Below are 22550 nucleotides of genomic sequence, written 5' to 3'. Positions count from 1 at the left end.
TATAGAGGTTAGAAACACGCTAAAATTGAGGTAGATGGCATATGGGCTGATAGATATAAACATAAGAGAGAACACAGGACAAGAAGGATAGAGTTGAAGAAAGGGAAAAGGAACAGTTTGGGCAGAAAGTCTGTTTGCTCCTGGACTGAGAAGATCCATCTCCTGTTTGCTCCCATCTCTTTTGTACAAGCCTGTGAATCAACTGAAGACACATGAACCCCAAGAAAGAACAGTCTCCTGCAGCAAACAAGGTTTAAGATGAATACTGGGCCTGAACGAAAAGCAAGACCTACCTACAAGCAAGGACTCTACAGTAAGCTGGAAGAACCATAACAACAACTCTTCAGATATTGCCTCAAACTTTTCCACTTTATTTTTTCTTCTGCTCTTTTCTGTCTCTATTTGCATGTGTGTATCACATATGCATGCTAGTGTGGGTGCACGTGTATCCATTGGCGTCAACCAAATTAGAGTTTAAGTTTAAGTTAAATAAATTCAACGTTTCTTCTTTAAACCTAAGAAAACCTGTTTGTGCTGGTTTCTTTATCTTATAATTGGAAAGTGGTGAACAAGGATTCACCAAGGAGGCGCTAAAACATGGTGTGTTTAAAATTAAACCCTGTTACAGCAAGACCAGGTGAAGGCTGAAAGGGAACCCTAGACCTCTTTCTCACCTGGTCGTAACAATATTAATAAAATGAGCACTGTTAAATTTTAAGTGGGAACCCTGGGAGGAGATGATAGAAAGTTAGTAGAGAATAAGCTGAAATTGGCAGAGATATTGATTTGTTTCAGTGCTTACAGAAGGGAAGGATATTGAAGAGGAGGTAAAAGCGAGATGAGAGATATCATAAATGAAAGGAAAGCATTAGAGAAGTCAGATAAGATAAAGGTGGAAAAGGTCTTCGGACCTGACAGAATACATTCGAGAATCCAGAGATAAATGGGGCAAGAAGTAACACAGACCCTAGAGGATGGACAGGGGCTGGATAACAGGCCAATGGCTAATGTAATACTCATTTTCAAAAAGAAAGACAGAGCTAATACAAATATTTACAGGACAGTTACTTTGACATCTGTGATAAGGAAAATTTTAGAATATTGAATTAAAGATGAATATTTAATTAAAGGAGGGTATTGAGAAATTTTTTTTTTACCCAGAAAGTTGTTTTGATCTGAAATGCAATGCCTAAAAATGCATATTCATAGAGTCATAGAGTCATTTATGGCACAGAAGGAAGCCATTTGTCCCATCGAGCCCATGCCAGCTCTACACGTAGCTATGCTGTCAGTCCCATTCCCTGGCTCGATCCCTGTCGCCCTGTAAGTCTATTTCTCTCATGTGGCCATCCAACTTCCTCTTGAAGTCATTGATTGTCTCTGCTTTCACCACTCTTGTGGCCAGCGAGTTCCAGGTCATTACCAACTACTGCGTAAAAAAGTTCTTCCTCATACTCTCCCTGCATCTTTTGCCCAAAACTTTCAATCTGTGTCCCCTTGTCCTTGTACTATTTGTTAATGGGTACAGCTTTTCTTTGTCCAAATTATCTAAGCCTGTCGTAATCTTGTACACTTCTATTAGATCTCCCCTCAATCTCCTTTGTTTTAAGGAGAACAAACCTAGCTTTTCCTGGTCAGTAAGGAGGTACAAGAGTGCTTTAGAAGGGAGGAGGAGCAGCTGCATGCCACATCTGGGGGTTCCTCTCAAGGTGCCCCTGGTGCGAAAAGTGGTTCCAAAGCCCCTCTACAATGACTTGAGTGCCTCCTTCATCTCTGATGACTGAAATTGTCCCAGTACCTTTGCAGGAAGTCCCCAGTGTTCCGAGGCCCTCCAGGCCTCAGGTAACCAGAAGATGGCTGCCAAGGTCATCCCAAGCCAAGGGACAGCAAGTTCAGCAGCCTGCCTCCACCTCAGCTGACAGTGCAGGGGGAGCACCACATGGGAACACCTGCAAAAGATGTAAGACAAGCACCTAAATGGACTTGCAGGATCACGGGTGATAATGCTGCAGAAATGGGAACTGTTGTGATGGTTGATACATGTAATGAAACTATGTTGTTCACTCATCACATCCCCTTTCTGTTGTTTCTTTTTGAGAGTTCCTTGGAAACCTTCCTCCCAAGGGAAGTGAGGGATCAAGCCTCGAGAGCTCAAACCTTTAGCATTGTCACTGTGCGATGTGTACCTGGGTGCCGCAGTGCAGGAGAAAGGAGGCGACAACTTGACTGCTTAAAGGGAAGGCTTTATTTTTGTGGTTCCACAAAGTGGTAAGCCCCAAAGGAAACTTGAATGCATAAAGGTGTCTCGTGCCTTCCTTGCATGTATCTCAGTGCCTTTCATGCTGTGCTTGGGGCCCTTCATCTGGCACTGCCAAGACAGCATCCTTCTCTGCATCTTCATCATTGGAGGAGGCATCGTGCTGCACAATATTCTCACTGGTCAAAGGCTTGCACTCTGTAGCCAGATTGTGTAGTCCACAGCAGACCACCACAATGCATGAGATCCTTGCCGGGCCATACTGAAGGGCTCCTTCAGATCAATCTAGGCACCTAAATCTCATCTTCAGGAGGCCAATAGCCTGCTCAATGGTCGGTTAGGGTTGACCTGTGGCAAGTGTTGCATCTCTCCTCTGCATCCACGCATGGGTTCCTCACTGGTGTCAGTAGCCATGTCCTCAGTGGCTAGCTCTTGTCTCCAAGGATTCGGCCCTGAAGATGCACGGGAGCACAGAAACACTCTGGCACCTGGGACTGCCTTAGTATGTCGGCATCATGGCTGCTTCCCAGAAATCGTTCACACACCTGTAAGATCCATTTGGCGTGGTAGCAGACCAGTTGTACATTGAGGGAGTGGAAGCCCTTCTGGGTGATGAAGGCTCCGTGGGAGTCTTGATGGTCACATGCGTACAGTCAATCACCCCTGCACTGGGGGAATCCAGCGATGGCCCCAAATCCTATAGCCCTTTCAGCTTGACTGTTTCAATCAGTGCAGAAGCGTATGTAGTCGTTGGCCCTCCTGAACATAGCATTGGTGACCTCCTTGATGCAACGATGCGCCACAGACTGGGAGATTCCGCACATATCTTCAGTGGACTCCTGGAATGATCCAGTGGCATAGAGGTTCAGTGACACAGTGACCTTCAGCGCTACTGATATCGGGTGCCCACTAAGTCCCATGGGCCTCAGTTCATCTGCATTATGGTACACAGATCATTGTCGGCCTCCCTGCAGAAGTGCAGTCTTCAGAGACACTGCCACTCAGACACCCCCTCACCATCCCGCACCCACAACCCCCCCTGACCTCCTCCGTTGCCGTCTCAAAAGGCCCCATAAAATTCAACCCAAACCTTTTACAGTGATGGGGTAGGGGAACCCTCAATAAAAAAAACATTTAAAATTTAGTATCGAAAACAGGTGAAACTTCTTTTACATGGAGGATTTTGTGGCTGTGGAATACATGACCAGAGTTACTGATTGAGCTGATCCAGGAACACCTGTGTAAATACGCTTCCTGACCATAGATGGGCAGAAATGTTTTTCCATTTGGGTAAGACTGGCACAAATCACCTTGACAAAAATCACCCCATAGTATTGTTTGATATTAAATTTGCAGTTGTACTAAAGTTGGTCCAGGCATTATTCTGAGCAAGACTTCGAAGTTACTTTCATTGTGTGATATCAGTGGGAGTTGTGGGAGTTGAAGCACACAGAGAGGGGTCAGTAGCTTGCATATTTGTGATGGGGAGAGATACACAGGATGATTAATGCAGTAGCCAGGTGTGATAGTCAAGAAAAGGTTTCCTTTATGACAGTAGCAAAAATTGTGTCATCCAGGTGGTAATGGGTTGCTCTACACATTAGTCTGCTGCTAATACTCTTGATGATCCCCTTCTTGCCCATGGCTCCCTAGGAGGAGAACTCTTTGTAAGGCAAACCTCTGCAGCATGCAGCACATCATCGTCATACTTGAAATCCTAGTAGGACTTGTGACGCCAATGTGTTTTGTTGAATGATAATTTTCTTTGGTCCACTGACTGGACATCTGACCTTTTTTGAAGAAATTTAAAAAGAACATTTTTAAAAAGACAACCTGCCAGCAAAGTTATCCTTTCAGTTTAAGATGATCACCTGTTGCTACATTTTGTCCTACATTGCAAAGGACAGTGAGGAGAGAGATGAAATGTCTGCTAATATCCCAGCAAGAACCAAGACCCAGGAAGTTTAAAGGAACTACCTGTTCTCTCAGCAAACAGAGAAATACTGCTAAGTGCTATGTTTGAATGACTGAGTGACTGTCATGTGACAAGCCCGTCCCCATCTGTGGTTTCAAGCTGATGTTTTCTCTGCAGCAGAGGAGAAGTTTTTGTACTCTGACATAAGCAGACCCTTAGTCGGGGTTCCCTCTCTCTCTGTCTCCATTCCAGCTTGAAATCTTTCAAATCCTGCCTGTTGGCTGACCAGAATTTGCATACTCCGGCTACAATCAGAAACCCCATTGGAGGAAATCATCCACCTCGCTATTTCCACAAGACTCACTGAACCAGTCATCTATCCCTTCAAACCAAAAGCCTCAGGACCACTAAGTTCAGCTAGAAGCCAGCCGAATCACCAAACTTCAAATACTGTACATCTTTTTTATGGACACAACCTTTCCCCACTCTGTAACATGTGTGTAAACCTCTAGTGTGTGTGTGAGAGTGAAAGTTGGCGCACAGTTTATTATTTTAATTTGTTCAGTTTAGGTATAATAAAGTTAACCTCTTTCTTTGTTAAACTCACAAAAACCTGTCCGGTTTTCTTATTATGATCATAGCAAGTAAATAATCAAACACTGACTGAATTGGCCAGTGCATTCACTTCAAGAAAGAATTAAATCTGTTGTGGTCAAACAAGGAGAGCGAAAAAGTAAAGTGCGAAGCCCTTCAACCCCTCCTCACTTGACCATAACAGAAATTTGGGGGCTTACGTCTGGGAACAAACCCAAAGATAACTGGGAAATTGGAAGCGGGAAACCAAATTGATCCCTAGAAATAATTTTAAAACTTCAGTATAGGTTTTCTTGTGCTTTTCAGTGCTAGAGTAGTAAAATATCCACATTCGAGGCCAGTACCTTCCTAGAACAGAGTGAAGTAACTTGGGTCAGGTTAAAAGCCCTATCTGTTGAAGAGTTGAGGAATGTAGCTGGGCAGTTAGAGATTACTATCGTCCAAAAGCTAGGAAGCATGAAATCTTAAAACTTGTGGCCAACCATTTTAAAATTGACACTGAAGAACTGGAGGCAGGCATAGAATCTGAAACAGACAGAGTAACATTATCTAAGATAAGCTAGAAGAGAGGAGACTAGAATTAGAATTCCAAGAACAAGAAAAAGAAAGGACTTTCCATGAAAGGGAGAAGGAAAGAGAATTCCAGGAACAGAAAGAAGAGAGGGAATTCAAGTTAAGGCAGCTCAAACTAATTAGGGGAAGACCCAATACAACCAGTGAAGGCACCGCTAGCGATGGAGTTACCCCTAGCGCAGGACGAGGTGCTGAGCTCTTAAAGTTCTTCCAGTTGATACCAAAGTTCAATAAGGGGGATGTGGAAGCATTTTTCATCTGTTTTGAAAAGCTTGCAAAACAATTGAAGTGGCCCGTAGACAGCTGGACACAGTTTTCACAAAACAAACTAACAGGAAAAGACCATGAGGTTTATTCACTGTTGCCTGATGAGAGTTCATCAGATTATGAGATGACTAAAAATGCTATCCTGAATGCATTAGAGCTAGTACCAGAGGCATACCACCAAAAGTTCTGAACTCTCCGAAAGCATCCGGAACAAACACATCGAGTTCGAATGGGTTAAGCAGCTCTCTTTCGACCGATGGATACGGGCACTTAAGATAGAGTCCACCTATGAAAATATCAGAGAGGTGATCCTCGAGGAGTTCAAAAACTTGTTTCAAAAACTCTTTCCATAAGAAACCACGTGGAGGAACAAAAGATTCAAAGAGCCAGGCAGGCAGCAATCCTGGCTGATGATTATACACTTAGGGGGAGGCAGTGGCGTTGTGGTAATGTCACTGGACTAGTACTCCAGAGGCCCAGGCTAGTGGTCTGGGACATGGGTTCAAATCCCATCACAGAAGATGGTTAAATTGGAATTCAATTAATAAAATCTGGAATTAAAAAGCGAGTCTAATGGTGACCATGAAACCAATGTCGATTGTTGTAAAAATCCATCTGGTTCACTAATGTCCTCTAAGGAAGGAAATCTGCCATCCTTACCTGGTCTGACCTACATGTGACTCCAGACCCACAGCAATGTGGTTGACTCTTAACTGCCCTCTGAAATGGCCTAGCAAGCCACTCAGTTCAAGGAAAATTAGTGATGGGCAATAAATGCTGGCCTAGCCAGCGATGCCCACATCCCACAAATGAATAAAAAAAAAATAATTCACAAGCCCTTGACCCAGGGAAAACCATCTCCAAAAACCTGAAAAGGATAGAAGGTGGGAGGGTGATAGGATGATGAACAACCATGAGCAAGAAGGGAGAGCTGGAAACACAGGGGGCCCTCCTCCATTGTAACAAGGCAGGTCACCTTTGAGCTGACTGCTAGAAGTTATGGGGAAAACCCATAGGTTTAGTCAGGGTACACCAGAGCAGTGCAGAAAAAGGGGACCTGATGGAAAGCATAGCGGACCAGGCTGTGGCTTTAACTGCGGTGGTAAAACCCAATAAACCTACCGCTGAGAGTGCAGGAAAACTTAACAAAATCCCTGAGAGTTACCAGGATTTAGTGTCCAGACGAAAAGTGACCCCATACCCCTTGAGTGAGGTGAGTAAGAGCCCACAATCATACTTAGGGATTCAGGGGCCACCCAATCCCTTCTGCTGGGAAAAGGCATGACCTTTTCCCCAGAGAGTGCATTGAATGCTAGAATGCTAGCAAATGGTATTGGAGGAAGGTATATGCCCACACATTAATACTGGTTGTACGTGGAGTCCGACCTCATTTCAGGGCAGGTAACCATGGGGATTGTCCCTAGTTTACCTTTGGATGGGGTTGACCTGCTCCTGGGTAATGATCTGGTGGGGACAAAGGTGGTAGCTTCCCCAGTGGGTTTAGAGAGACCGAAAGAGGTCGGGGAGATGGAGCAGTTACATGAAAAGGTCCCTGGCATTTTTCCTGACTGTATGGTGATCCAATCCATGGCCAAACAAGCTCCATCAGAGGCGGCTGAATTGGCACCGCAGACAGTGACCCTACTGTCTGGTTATCGGGAACCTTCTTTGGGAAGTTAGAGGACCCAGAGGATGGATTAAACATATCTACCTTGGTTGAGGTTCAGCAAGCTAACCAAGGGTTAAAAATGTTAGCACAGACTACCCAAACTGAAGCTAATGTGGAGGGAGTCCCAAAGTGCTACTATTTTAAGGATGAGGTGCTGATGAGGAAGTGGAGACCTCCTCATAGACCTGCAGATGAAGAGTGGACAGTGGTTCACCAGATAATGGTGCCGCCGAGGTACCGTAGGGAAATATTGAGAATAGCCCATGAGATTCCAATAGCTGGACATGTCAGTATCAGAAAAACCAAAGCCCGCATCAGACAGCATTTTCTCTGGGCACAACTCCACAAGGATGTGATGGAGTTCTGTGAGACTTGCCACACATGCCAGGGAAGCCTCAACCTGCAGTAAAACCTGCACCCCGAATTCCCATACCAGCTTTTGGGGAACCATTCAGCAGAGTGCTGGTAGATTGTGTGGAACTTCTGCCGAAAACAAAGGAGGCTACCAGTATCTTTTCACCATTTTGGATGTGCCTACTTGATTTCCAAAGACTATCCCTCTAAGAATTTTCTGTGCCAAGGTAGTGGTGGAGGGGCTAATCCAATTCTTCAACTGATATGGGCTGCCTGCAGAGATCCAGTCGGATCAGGGCATGAATTTTATGTCCAGTATTTTTCAAATGGTCATAGATAATCTGGGCAAAACCCAGCTTAACTCCTCAGCCTACCACCCACAGTCACAAGCGGTTTTGGAGCAGTACCACCAGACCCTAAAGATAATGATCAGGGCATACTGCTATGAGTAGCCCCATGACTGGTGTAAAGGGCTGGGATTTCTTCTCTTTGCTACCAGAGACTCATCTAATGAGTCCACTGGCTTTAGTCCCTTTGAATTAGTTTATGGACACAAGGTGAGATGTCATCTAAAACTAATCAGGGAAAGGTTTTTGGGTTACAGGGACGAATCTTCTCTCCTGTTAGACTATGGGCTGGATTTTACCAAACCCACAACGCTGGGCTTCGTGGTGGGCAGCAGGGGGGAGAGGGGGCGGTAGATTGTTCTGGCAGAGGCCTGCCACGGAGGCCGCGCCAGGAGGGCACGACCCGATTCTCCCGAAGGCAACGAGACTCCGTGGCGGTCCCCCCGCCGCTGGGTGACGGGAACTGAATTACAATATTTAAATGAGTGGGATGAATAATTTTCAAATAAACTTACCTTTAATCTTGCAGGCCCGTCGCGATCCTCAATGCAGCAGCTGGCACTCCCATGCCTTCAATTCCCCGTCTGGGGAAAGCTGGCGTGACACTGGTGGGGAGGGGGGAGGAGTTAAGATTTTCAGTGTGGTGGTGGGGCAGGGACGGTCAAATAAATGTAATGAGTGTCGGGGATGGTGGGAAGGGGTGAACTTTAAACTTTGTGCACTCTGGGGTCGGGGGGGCTGATGGTCAGATTTAAAAGGTAAGTGTTTTTGGGGGAAAGGGCAAATAGTTAATGTAATTATTATTAGAGGGTGGGAAAGGGGCATTAGAAATTTATTTGATAAATTTTGGGGGTGTGTAGCTTTAAAATTTAAATATGCCTGCAGGGCTGGCTGCCCTTTAAAAATGGTGCCAGCACCTGCACACAGGCAGTTGACGCCTTTGCCAGTGACGGACAACCCGCCTCCTCCACGTGATGGAGGGGTGGGCCGCCCCAGCTATTTAAATGAACTGTCGTGCGGAAGAGTATGGTGGCTTTTCAGCATGTGGCCTGCGGCGGTATGCTCTTAAAATCCAGCCCTACATCTCCGCGTTCCAAGAACAGCTCAAGAGAGCCTGTGTGGTGGCTCAGGAACACCTAAAAACCTCCCAGACAACTATGAAAAGGCAGCCTGATAAACATGCCAAGGTCGAACACTTCAACCCAGAGACCACGTGTTAATGCTATTACTAATACAGGGAGAACCATTGAAAGCCCGGTTCAGTGGCCCGTACAGAGTAAAAAAGAGAATTAGCCAGGTGAATAATATAGTTGACATCCCAGATCATAGGAAAAAGCATAGGTTGTGCCACATCAATATGTTAAAATGGTATCACAGCCGGGAAAGGGACAAGGGTGGCACAGTGGCACAGTAGTTAGCATCACAGCTCCAGCGACCCGGGTTCAGTTCTGGGTACTGTCTGTGCAGAGTTTGCAAGCTCTCACTGTGACTGTGTGGGTTTTCGCCGGGTGCTCCGGTTTCCTCCCACAGCCAAAGAATTGCAGGTTGATAGGTAAATTGGCCATTGTAAATTGCCCCTAGTGTAGGTAGGTGGTAGGAGAATGGTGGGGATGTAGCAGGAAATATGGGATCTAATGTAGGATTAGTATAAATGGGTGGTTGTTGGTCGGCACAGATTCAGTGGGCTGAAGAGCCTGTTTCAGTGCTGTATCTCGAAATAAAATAAAAAATAAATAAACAAACACAAGTCTGTCAGGCAGTCAGGAAAGAGGAGGGCGAAAGGGATAGTGAGGATGAGTTAGAGGGAGGCTGGGAGGATTCCCAAATAGAACCCCCTATTGTCTGGTTCGCTAACTTTGAAATGTTAGTGAAATTAGACACTGCTCTCCTATTTAAACTCAGAACAGAAAGGAGGCCTAACAAGGCTGCACATAGAGTTTAAAGGGATCTGCAGGGACAAACCAGGGTGTACAACCCTAAACCTACATGATGTGGATGTAGGAGAGATCCATCCCATTAAACAAAATCCCTATCGCCTAGGTCCCATAAAACTGATCCAGGTTCCGGAGAACATTCAATATATGCTGGAGCACAATCTGATTGAGCCCAGTCAGAGCAGTTGGAGTTCCCCAGTTGTGCTCCTTCCCAAACCCGATGGCTCAACAAGGCTCTGCATTGGTTACAGAAAGATTAATGCAGTTACCAGAGCTGATTCCTCCCCAATTCCCTGCCTAGAAGACTGTATAGATAGAGTAGGAAAGGCCACCAATATAACCAAAATAGACTTGTCAAAAGGGTACTGGCAGGTTCCCTGAACTCTCCGAGGTAAAGAGATCTTGGATTTTGATATCCCAGATGGCTTAATCCAGTGCTGGGTGATGCCCTTTGGATTAAGAAATGCCCCAGCCACCTTCCAAAGTCTGATGAACTAGGTAATGGTAGGCCTGCCCATCTGTTTAGTATAACTGGATGTTCTGTTGGTGCACAGTGACACCTGGGGGACCACCTGGACCAGTTTGAAGCCCTCTTCTGAAGATTACAGTCAGCTGAGCTCACGGTAAATCTTGCAAACAGTGAGTTTGCTAAAGCTCAAGTAACCTACCTAGGCCATATTGTGGGTCAAGGAGAGTGTTGTCCAGAGAAGCAAAGGTGCAGGCACTGATAGATTTTCCTGTCCCATACCCAAACGGGAAATAATGCGATTTTTGGGGATGTGTGGATTTTACCGTTGTTTGACTCAAACTTCCACACTGTAGCCGCCCCACTGACAGACTTATTACAGAAAGAAGCAAAGTTAGTGTGGTCAGGGAGATCCTCAACCGAGGATTTCCCCCCACTGTGGTTGACAGGGCCCTCAACCGTGTCCGACCCATTCCCCGCACCTCTACCCTCACCCCTTCCCCTCCCTCCCAGAACCGTGACAGGGTTCCCCTTGTCCTCACTTTTCATCCCACCAGCCTCCATATCCAAAGGATCATCCTCTGCCATTTTCGCCACCTCCAGCGTGATGCCACTACCAGTCGCATCTTCCCCTCCCTTCCCCTGTCAGCATTCCGAAGGGATCGTTCCCTCCGCGACACCCTGGTCCACTCCTCCATTACCCCCACCACCTCGTCCCCGTCCCAGGGCACCTTCCCTTGCAATCGCAGGAGGTGTAATACCTGCCCATTTACCTCCTCTCTCCTCACTATCCCAGGCCCCAAACACTCCTTTCAGGTGAAGCAGCGATTTACTTGTACCTCTTTCAATGTAGTATACTGTATTCGCTGCTCACAGTGTGGTCTCCTCTACATTGGGGAGACCAAGCGCAGACTGGGTGACCGCTTTGCGGAACATCTCCGCTCAGTCCGCAAGCAGGACCCTGAGCTTCCGGTTGCTTGCCATTTCAACACTCCCCCCTGCTCTCATGCTCACATCTCTGTCCTGGGATTGCTGCAGTGTTCCAGTGAACATCAACGCAAGCTCGAGGAACAGCATCTCATCTACCGATTAGGCACACTACAGCCTGCCGGACTGAACATTGAGTTCAATAATTTCAGAGCATGACAGCCCCCCACTTTACTTTCATTTTTAGTCATTTTTAGTTATTTTTTCTTCCTTTTTTTTGCATTCCTTTTCACATTTTTTACAATCTTTTTTTGCATTTATTTCATTTCATCTTAGTTTGTTCAGTTTGCTTACCCACTGTTTTTTTCAGGTTGTTTTTCTTCAGGTTTGCACTTGCTGATGTTCAATATTCAGTATATTCACACCTAATCTGTACTAATGCTTTGTCTTTCAACACACCATTAACATATTGTTTGCCTTTGCTCCGTGACCTTTTGGTCAGCTATGTGGCCTGGTCCAATCTGCACCTTCTCCTTTGTTATCTCTTGCCCAACCCCCACCTCACTTGTTTATAATCTGTGACTTTTCTAATATTTGTCAGTTCCGAAGAAGGGTCACTGACCCGAAACGTTAACTCTGCTTCTCTTTCCACAGATGCTGCCAGACCTGCTGAGTGAATCCAGCATTTCTTGTTTTTGTTTCAGATTTCCAGCATCCGCAGTATTTTGCTTTTATATAAGAGCAGGTCACAAGCTGGGTATTCAGCAGCGAATGACTCATCACCTGAATTCCCAAAGCCTGTCCACCAGTTACAAGTCACAAATCAGGAGTGTGGTGGAATACTCTCCACTTGCCTGGATGGGTGCAGCTCCAACCACACTCAAGCAGCTCGACACCATCCAGTCTGCTTGACTGGCACCTCATCCAGCACCTTCAACATTCACTCCCTCCACCACCGATGCACAGTGGCAGCAGTGTGTAACACATACAAGATGCACTGCAGAAATTTGCCAAGGCTCCTTCAACAGCACCTTCCAATTCCGCGTTCTCTGCCACCTAGAAGGACAAGGGAACACCACCACCTGCAATTTCCTCACCGCCACCTTCTCAAGGGCAATTAGGGATGGGCAATAAATGTTGACCTTGCAATGACATGCACATCCTGTGCATGAATAAAATAAATAAGGTAAAAATGAGGGAAAATGGGGCATATGACATTTTGACAATATGTTTTCCTTACTTGCCCATTGATCTACCCAAAATTTCCTGACCGTTGGAACTGAAAGGAAGAAAGTGATGCTAAAATGCATGGAAGTCCTGAATAATGGATTACTCATTTCCCACAACTCTCCAAAATCACATGGTGATGTGTGCCTCAGGGAAGTATAAAGAATTGAAGGCAAAGTAAGAACTAAATTGCATATTTTTAAATTGATGGGATTAAATACAAAACCAGCATCATCAGGCCATTTAGGACATGAGCAGGGCAAGATCAGCAGGAATGTGACCGTCAGGAAATAGGTCCTAATTTGTTTCGAAGCCCATGTGCTGGGAGATGTTGCAGATGTTATGAGAGGTGGTGCCTCTACCTGCACCTTACAAGGCTAATGACACAGAGTGGGGGGGTGAGGCCAGAGGTGGGGACTGTATACATCACCATGGCCTCACAAATGAGGAGGATTTTCAGAGATGTCAAGAAGGAAGAAACAATCTGATCTCTTCAATTGCACATGTGTGGACCACTAGGGATGGAGCCTGAAACCCTAAGGTCTTCAGCAAGTTTGGACTTTTTCTTGGCCTTCTTATAAAGTGGTGTAATGGGCGTTAGATGAAAATTCTTCCTGGGAGTCTCCAGAAACCCCTCCAGAGCTGGCATACACCATCGCCTAGTGGAGCAGTTGGTTGCAAAAGATGTGCCTGCCACTCGTATTTAAATGAGATAATTGTTCATTGACCCTGCATATTGTTTGATTACCTGAATTGCAACTCCAGGGATTTTGGCCCCAAAATATATGGATAGATTTTAAATATTAAGAATTTTTGAAGACTACTTTATGGGATGTTAAAACTAAAGCAAATCAAGACTCATTTTTTAATAAAATTAAATGAGAAGACATGATCTGCCTAATGAGTAAACAACGGCCCTAATAATGAAACAGTGGCACAAAGGGAGTGGGTGGAGGGAAGTTTAGCAGCCGGGAAACCATAAAGTATGGATTGCCCGGACAGCCTGCCAGATTTAATGGCAAGACCTGATTTAAATTTTTTGAATGGTTTACCTGACTGCAGCGAGCCAGATTAGCTGTTGGCCGATTGCCAGTTTTGGAGCGGAATGGAGCGAAGGTGAGTCAGACACTTGTGGGGTGGCGTAAGGAGAACGTTGGACATTTGGGAGGCAGATGGAGTCAGGGTTAGACATCAAAGGGAGGTAAGTTGGAGATCGGGGGCTTCATATCGGGGGTTCGATTGCAGGGCGTGTGGTTCAATCACGAGGCTGGGAGCTTACAATCGCAGGGATCCAATCATGATGGGGCTTTACAGATAAGCTTCAGGGGCAAGGGGAAATACTTCTGTTCTTTCTGGCCTACCAACATTGCTGTAAAGAGACATGCCTGTTCCAACCAATCGTTCTTACTTTCCATCAGCTAGGTTTCCTGGGAAACCTGGCCCCCAGGGAAAAAAAGAAGGACTTGCATTTATAACAAACAAACATGGCAACAGCAGCAAGGAGAGCTCCAGAGACCTGTATAAATACAAGCTGACACATGAAGTCTACAGTGAAATAGACCTGAGACAAGACTCAGTGCGGAGCAATTCTCAGCCAGAAGACGAGCAGGTGTTTTACATTGTGAACCTGACACATTGTGTTGATGAAATCAAACACTGGAAGCTTTCACCACTATTTATGTCATGCGCCGAAAGAAAATTGGCAAACACACACTCAGGGCTAGGATTGACACAGGAGCTACTGCAATATCCTACTAGTCTGAATCCTGAAGGATATGTACCGGAGTAATTGGAAATTAATGATACAACCGACAACTGCAAAGTTAACTGCATACAATGGGTCATCCATCCCTTGCAGTGGCTCACTGACAATGCAATGTAGCTATGGCAAGTTGGTATGGAAACCACAAGTATTTCACGAGTGGACCAGCAGGTCTACCAGCGTGTAAAGATCTCAACATCATGACTATCCATGAGATCACCAAGGTATCCATTGCAGCAGAATAGATTAAAGGTACCCACATTGAGTCAGTCCAGGACTTACAACAAATGTTCCCAGACAGGCTCAATGCCATAGGAGATTTCAAAGGTGATGCTGTACTGCACCTCAGAGAGGATGCAATTCTGTCAATCGACCCTCCCAGAAAGTAACATGCATGTACAAGAAAAGTTTGTGTGAGGTGGATCACATGGAATGCAATACCATCATCCATTGCATGCATCATCACACAGACTGGTGCAGCTCAATTTCGTGCATACCAAAGAAGGATGGAGCAATCAGGGTATTGTTATGAAAGTGATTTATTTTTGTTAAAAATAGTTTTTAAAGGAATTTATAGTTAAACTGAATAAATTTTGGACTAATTTTTTTGAAAAATAAGAGCCATCAAGAGGGCACTGAAGGAACTGGATTGGCAACAATGTTACTGGTTGTCACATGACACAAGTTAAAGATGGAACAGAAACCCTGGTAATGGGGCAGAGAAGTGGCAGGCATCCCTTGATTGGATAAGCCCAGTAACAGCAGCATGCACCTGGGATGGGCAGAAAACTCACAAGCTTTTTGGTTGTGGGTCAATGTGTGTGTTTTACCTTCTGGAGTGAGCGGCTGATAAAGTCAAGTCTGCTGAAGAAGTGTAAAAAGGAGAGAAGACCACAACACAGTTCGCTTTCCAGCATCTCTGAAGGACCCTGAGAAGTCCACTGTGTGAATTCATCTCGTTTCCTGTCATTCAAGAAAGCCTGCTAAATTATTTTTCAACACCACCTGAAAAGAACTGTTCTAAAAGATCTCAGTGACCTGTCTACATAGACTCAGAGGTTAGACTGTACATCCTTAGCACAATCCAATTACTCAAACACAGAGCATGAAACACTTGCTCTGGTGTTTGGGATCACAAGGTTCCACAGTTTGGTAAGCGGTTCACTTTGTCAACTGACCACAAACTACTGTAGATGATCTGGTGCAAACCATTGACAAGTGCACCACCAGGACTACAGTGGCCTTCAGTGAAAGTACAAGGGTGCGACTTCAACGTCTGCTACAAGCTGGGTACCAAAATGGTCACTCGGATATGCTGAGCTGATTGCCAAATCCGAACAAGAATGATGAAGTTCCACTGGTTCTACAAGAAGACAGCATGGGCATCGAGGTGAAATATGTGTTCATAATCAGTTTATTACATTTTGGTCAGGACAAACCTGACCAACTGCAATCAAAAACAGCCAATGACCCACAACTAAAGGCACTGTGGACAATCATCATAGAAAGATGGCCTGATACAGTAAAAGAGGTGTCAGAAACCCTCAGATGCTTTTGACCTTATAGAGATGAACTCAGTATCTCGAGAGAGTAACCTTCAAAGGAAAATAAGTGATTGTGCCCAAAGCTTTCCAACAGGACGTCTTGTCACAACTTCACCAAGGCAATATGGGTATTGAGCGAATGAGACGACTGGCACGAGACAATTTTTATTGGCCAGGGATCAACGGTGACATCGAAAGGTTTAGTGAGCATGTGCGAGCCTTGCCAGAGTCACCAGCCAAAACAACGTAAAGAACCTTTACACCGTCATGAGATTCAATCAGTCCCTTGGTCCAAAATCACCACTGATCTATTTACTGTGAATGGAGATGACTTTATCTTAGTCACTGATTATTTCTCCAAATTTCCAATTGTCAGATAGATAAAAGACATACCATGCACAGTTGTCATAGACACACTGGGCTGAATTTTATTAGCGCAGCGGGCTTTGAAGTCGGAGGCCTTCAGACGCTGATGTGCCGTCGCTGAGACCCCGCCCTATTTTGCACGGGGCTCATTTAAATGGTGGAGGTCGAGCAACTGGCCCCGATGACGTAGAGGGAGCAGCCGTGCCGTCCCCAACAACGGTGTCTGGTACCATTTTTAAAGGGCTTCAAGCCCTTCAGTGCTATTAAAATGTTTAAAGAGACAGGGTTGTGAAAAATATGACATAAAATGATATTAACATTTCCAATCCTCTCCCCCACCCCCCCCCCATGAATAATCAGTTGTTTTTTTTGTCCTAGCCCTCCTAAAAAAGTGAGTTTTCACTTCCGACCTCTCCCCCACGAACTTTATTCCCTTTGACCCTAAACCCTTTCCCCGCAACCAATCGGAGTGTTTTTTGGCAACATTGTATCTTTGTCCTTGTTCTCCGAATGGCTGTATCCTACGGCAATGAGAATGCATTCTTTGACTCAGTCCCTGGAGCTTGCTGCCTTAAAGCAGTACTGATCCTTTTCCAGACTTAAAGGCACACCGCATACTTCCAGGAAAAGGAAAAAAAACTACAGGATCATAACACCCCATAATGCAGATTATTCAACCTCATTTCATATATGAGACGCAACCTACAAGACAACAACTTGCAGTTAAATAGCACCTCTGATGACTTAAAACATCTCAAAGCACTTCACAGGAATGTCATCAAACAAATTGTGACACGGACACATACAGAGATATTAGGTCAGGAATCAAAGAGGAAAATATGGCATGTGAGACAAACATTGCTATTTCATCCTCCCTGTCTCATTTGCCACACTTTACCCTTTCAGTCCCAGTTAACCACTCCCCCAATCCCCGCCCTGAAATTTTCACTCGTCCCCACCAGTGTCACGTCTTGGAACTCCGAACTGAGTTCTGAAGGCACGGGACTTCCAGTCGATGGCCAGAATATTGGTGTGGGATGGCCGCCGGGACAAAGTAAGTTGATTTGCATGTTTATTCATTAATTTTAATATTTAAATGAGGCTCTGCTGCCGAGCGGCCGGGGGGCGGTGGGGGGGGGAGGGTGGTTTGCCCACCGAGGCCTTGCCGCTGCGGTAATATGCGGTGGGGCCTTCTCGGCGTCGGAGGTGTGGCGGGCCTCTCCCAGACTAATTTTCTGGAACCCCCACCACGGCTGCTGATGCTGGAGGCCTCATTAAATTCAGCCCATTGAGTGCCATATTCAGTCTGTTTGGTGCACCTGAAGAAATTATTTCTGACAATGGATCACAGTATACTGGCAGATCTTTCAGGGATCTGTGTGCCAAACGGGGTATAAACCATGTGATGATCTCATCACACTACCCTAGATCTAACGGTCTTACCAAGCGAATAGCTCGCACAGTTAAATCACTTATTCTGAAGTGTAGGACAATGAAACAAGATTTTCGCGTTGTTATGCTATACCTCAGAGCTTGACCTATGGATATGTCTTTACAGTCACCAGCAAAGATCATGTTTGGCAGACAAGTGAGAACGATTCTGTCAAGCCATCATCTGTCCAAATTCTCTGAGATGCTGGAGACACTGCTCAAAAAACAACTGAGAATGAAGAAAGGTACATGACTGACACGCAGGGGCGGAACTATCTCAGCTACACATAGGACAAAGGTCAGGGTCATACACCTCACAATGAGAACATAGTTACCCGCATCCAAAGTATGCAGTGAGCCTAGCTCTTACGAGGTTACAACATCGAATGGACCAGTGTTGAGGAGGAACCAAAGTCAATTTAGAGAAGTGTGCGATACTTCAATTGTGCACAGCGGACTCGAAAGAACACACTCCAGTGATGAGGGCGTAACTGAACAACAGGACAAAACCAACACATGAACAACACGTCTGCAAGCCTGCAAGCCAAGAACAGTCAAGGGTGAAATCCACATCCCCAGAAGGTTATACTGTAACAAGATCTGGAAGCATTTTCAAACCACCAAAATGATATATGGACTCTTAAGCTTCTGCACTTGTAAATTTCACAATCCCTATCTTTATACCTGTAAAATTTATAATCTCTATTCCTGTAGAACTAATTTTGATATTGCCCAATTTTATGAGCTTTAACCTGTGGCGTACTTGTGGCACCATGATACAGCGATGTTTGATCGCTTTCAGCGCACGTCGGAGTGGCGGGAGTGGACATCAGAGTGACGTCGCAATCAACAGTGAGAGCAGGGAAACAGAGAGCTGCCGGGGTGAGTATACAGGTAAGCTTTTAATTTAATTTAATTTAAATCAAATATAACATCAAACATCACAGGCAAGCAGGTAGGTGATTGGTTTGGGAAGTAGCTACCTGTTTGGTGAGTATCTGGTAAGTGATTAAGGTCCATTCTAATCCTAACATTTAAAATAGTAAAGGAACTAGTGGTAAGCTTAATCAGATATATCAAAAAAGAAAATAAAGTAAATAGTTGAATAAAATAATGAAGTAGTTAATTAAAACATATTAGGGACGGCAGGACAGGTGATGTGTCATAGCTGCAGCATGTGGGAGCTTCTGGATGTCAGTGTGATCCAGGGCAAACACGTCTGCAGTAAGTATTTTCAGCTCGAAGAGCTTCAGCTCAGAGTCATTGAACTGGAGTCCGAGCTGCAGACACTGTGACACATCAGGGAGGGGGAATGTTACCTGGACACTTTGTACCAGGAGGCGGTCACAGGCCTTAGGATAGGGTCTTCTGATTTGGTCAGGGACAGGAGAGTGTGTCTGCAGCTGAGGCAGGTAAGGGGACCCAGAGGGCAGGAATGCAGGAGCCTCAGCCTTTGCGATTGTCCAACAGGTTTGAGATTCTTTCAGTCTGTTTGGATGAGAGTGGGGGCTGCAGGGTGGATGAGCAACCTGACCATGGAACTCTGGTACAGGAAGCCATTCAAGTGGAGGGAGAAAAAAGGAATGTAGTGGTAGTAGGGGACAGTATAGTTAGGGGGATTGACATTGTTCTCTGCAGCAAAGAGCGAGCGTCCAGAAGGCTGTGTTGCCTGTCCGGTGCCAGGACATCTGGGACATCTGCTCAGGGCTAGAGAGGAACTTACAGTGGGAGGGGGAGGATCCAGTCATCGTGGTCCATGCCAAGTACCAACGACATAGGCAGGACAAGAAAAGAGGTTCTGCATAGTCAGTATGAGGAACTAGGCACCAAATTAAGAAGCAGAACCTCAAAGGTAATAATCTCTGGATTATTATCTAAGCCACATACAAATTGGCATAGGACAAATAAGATTAGGGAAATGAATGCGTGGCTCAAAGACTGGTGTGGTAGAAGTGGTCTCCGGTTCATGGGGCATTGGCACCAGTACTGGGGAATGTGGTGGCTGTACCTTTGGAACGGTCGACACCTGAACTGTGCTGGGGCCGGTGTTCTAGCGAGCCACATAACTAGGGAAGTAGAGATGATTTTGATAGTGGGGGCAAGTGATCAAATTTGGAAAGGTATGGTAAATCAAGGAGTCCTCATCAGGGAACTCCTCTTTGCTGACGATGCTGCTTTAACATCTCACACTGAAGAGTGCCTGCAGAGTCTCATCGACAGGTTTGCAGCTGCCTGCAATGAATTTGGCCTAACCATCAGCCTCAAGAAAATGAACATCATGGGGCAGGACGTCAGAAATGCTCCATCCATCAATATTGGCGACCACGCTCTGGAAGTGGTTCAAGAGTTCACCTACCTAGGCTCAACTATCACCAGTAACCTGTCTCTAGATGCAGAAATCAACAAGCGCATGGGAAAGGCTTCCACCGCTATGTCCAGACTGGCCAAGAGAGTGTGGGAAAATGGCGCACTGACACGGAACACAAAAGTCCGAGTGTATCAGGCCTGTGTCCTCAGTACCTTGCTCTATGGCAGCGAGGCCTGGACAACGTATGTCAGTCAAGAGCGACGTCTCAATTCATTCCATCTTCGCTGCCTCCGGAGAATACTTGGCATCAGGTGGCAGGACCATATCTCCAACACAGAAGTCCTCGAGGCGGCCAACATCCCCAGCTTATACACACTACTGAGTCAGCGGCGCTTGAGATGGCTTGGCCATGTGAGCCGCATGAAAGATGGCAGGATCCCCAAAGACACATTGTACAGCGAGCTCGCCACTGGTATCAGACCCACCGGCCGTCCATGTCTCCGCTTTAAAGACGTCTGCAAACGCGACATGAAATCCTGTGACATTGATCACAAGTCGTGGGAGTCAGTTGCCAGTGTTCGCCAGAGCTGGCGGGCAGCCATAAAGACGGGGCTAAAGTGTGGCGAGTCGAAGAGACTTAGTAGTTGGCAGGAAAAAAGACAGAGGCGCAAGGGGAGAGCCAACTGTGTCACAGCCCCGACAAACAAATTTCTCTGCAGCACCTGTGGAAGAGCCTGTCACTCTCGAATTGGCCTTTATAGCCACTCCAGGCGCTGCTTCACAAACCACTGACCACCTCCAGGCGCTTATCCATTGTCTCTCGAGATAAGGGGGCCAAAGAAGAGACAAGGCAAGAGAGAAAGGTATTAATATGGGAAATGATAAACAGACTGTGACAGGAAGGGACAGAGCATACAAATCTAAGAGTAAATCAACAGATAAGGCTAAAGGTTACAAAAATAATAAAAGGGCACAACTAAAAGCTTTGTATCTGAATGCACATAGCATTCGAAACAAAACAGATGAACTGAGAGCACAAATGGAAATAAATAAATATGATCTGATAGCCATTACAGAGACATGGCTGCAGGACGACATAGATTGGGACTGAATATGGAAAGGTATATGGCATTTAGGAAGGACAGGAAGCTAGGAAAAGGTGGAGGGGTAGCTCTGTTAATTAATGATGGTATTAGCGCAATACAGAAGTTCAGGAGACCTGGATGTAGAAGCAGCTTGGGTAGGGATGAGAAATCATAAAGGCAAGAATTCACTTGTGGGAGTGGTGTACAGGCCACCTAACATTAACCACACTGTAGGACAGGGTATAAATGAAGAAATAATGGCAGCTTGTCAGAAAGGTACAGCGATAATGTTGGGGGATTTTAACTTGCATATAGACTGGAAAAATCAAATGGGCAGAGGTGGCCTAGATGAGGCGCACATGGAATGTCTTCAGAATAATTTCTTGGAACAATATGCTCTGGAGCCAACCAGAGAGCAGGCTATACTAGACCTGGTTTTGTGCAATGAGATAGGATTAATTCATGACCTCATAGTTAAGGTGGCCCTAGATAGCAGCAATCAAATTATGATTGAATTTTACATTCAGTTTGAGGGAGAGAAGAGTGGGTCCAAGACTTGTATTTTAAACTTAATTAAGAAAATTATGAGGGTGTGAAAGCTAAGGGATAGGTCAATAGAGAGGCAGTGGCAGGCATTTTAGGAGATATTTCAGAATACACAGAATAGAGACATTTCAACGAGAAAGAAAAATTCCAAGGGGGGAACCCATCATCCCTGGTTAACTAAAACAGTTAAAGATTGTACCAAATTTAAAAAAAAACCCTATAATTGCGCAAAGGTGGGAGGCAGGTCAGACGATTGGACAGAATATAAAAAACAGCAAAGAATGATTAAAAGATTGATAAGGAAGGTAAAATTAGAATATGCGAGAAAGCTAGCTAGAAATATAAAGACCGATAATAAGAGTTTCTATCGATATTTAAAAGGAACAGAGTTAATAACGTGAGAGTTGGTCCTATAGAAAGTGAGTCTGGGGAATTAATAATGGATAATAAGGAGATGGCAGATGAATTAACAGATATTTTGCATCAGTCTTCACTAATGAGGATACAGGTAACATCCCAGTATTAGCTGTAAGTCAGAAAATGGAAGGGAGGGAGAAACTCAAGAAAATTACAATCAGCAGGGAAGTGGTACTGAACAAATTGTTGGAGCTATGGGCTGACAAGTCCCCGGGTCCTGATGGACTTTTTCCTAGGGTGTTAAAAGAAGTGGCTAGTGAGATAGTTGATGCGTTAGTTTTAATTTTCTAAAATTCCCTAGATTCAGAGAAGGTTTCATTAGATTGGAAAATAGTGAATGTAACTCATTTATTCAAAAAGGGAGGGAGATAGAAAGCAGGAAACTACAGGCCAGTTAGCATAACATCTGTCTTAGGGAAAATGTTAGAAGCTATTATTAAAGACAGTATAGCAGGGCATTTAGGAAAATTCAAGGTAATCAGGCAGAGTCAACATGGTTTTGTGAAAGGGAAATCATGTTTAACCAATTTATTAGAGTTCTTTGAGGGAGTTACATGTGCT

The sequence above is a fragment of the Heterodontus francisci genome, chromosome 1, assembly GCF_036365525.1.
Source record: "Heterodontus francisci isolate sHetFra1 chromosome 1, sHetFra1.hap1, whole genome shotgun sequence".
Lineage (NCBI taxonomy): Eukaryota > Metazoa > Chordata > Chondrichthyes > Heterodontiformes > Heterodontidae > Heterodontus > Heterodontus francisci.
The sequence above is the reverse complement of the archived record's forward strand: the minus strand, read 5'-3'. Positions refer to the sequence as shown.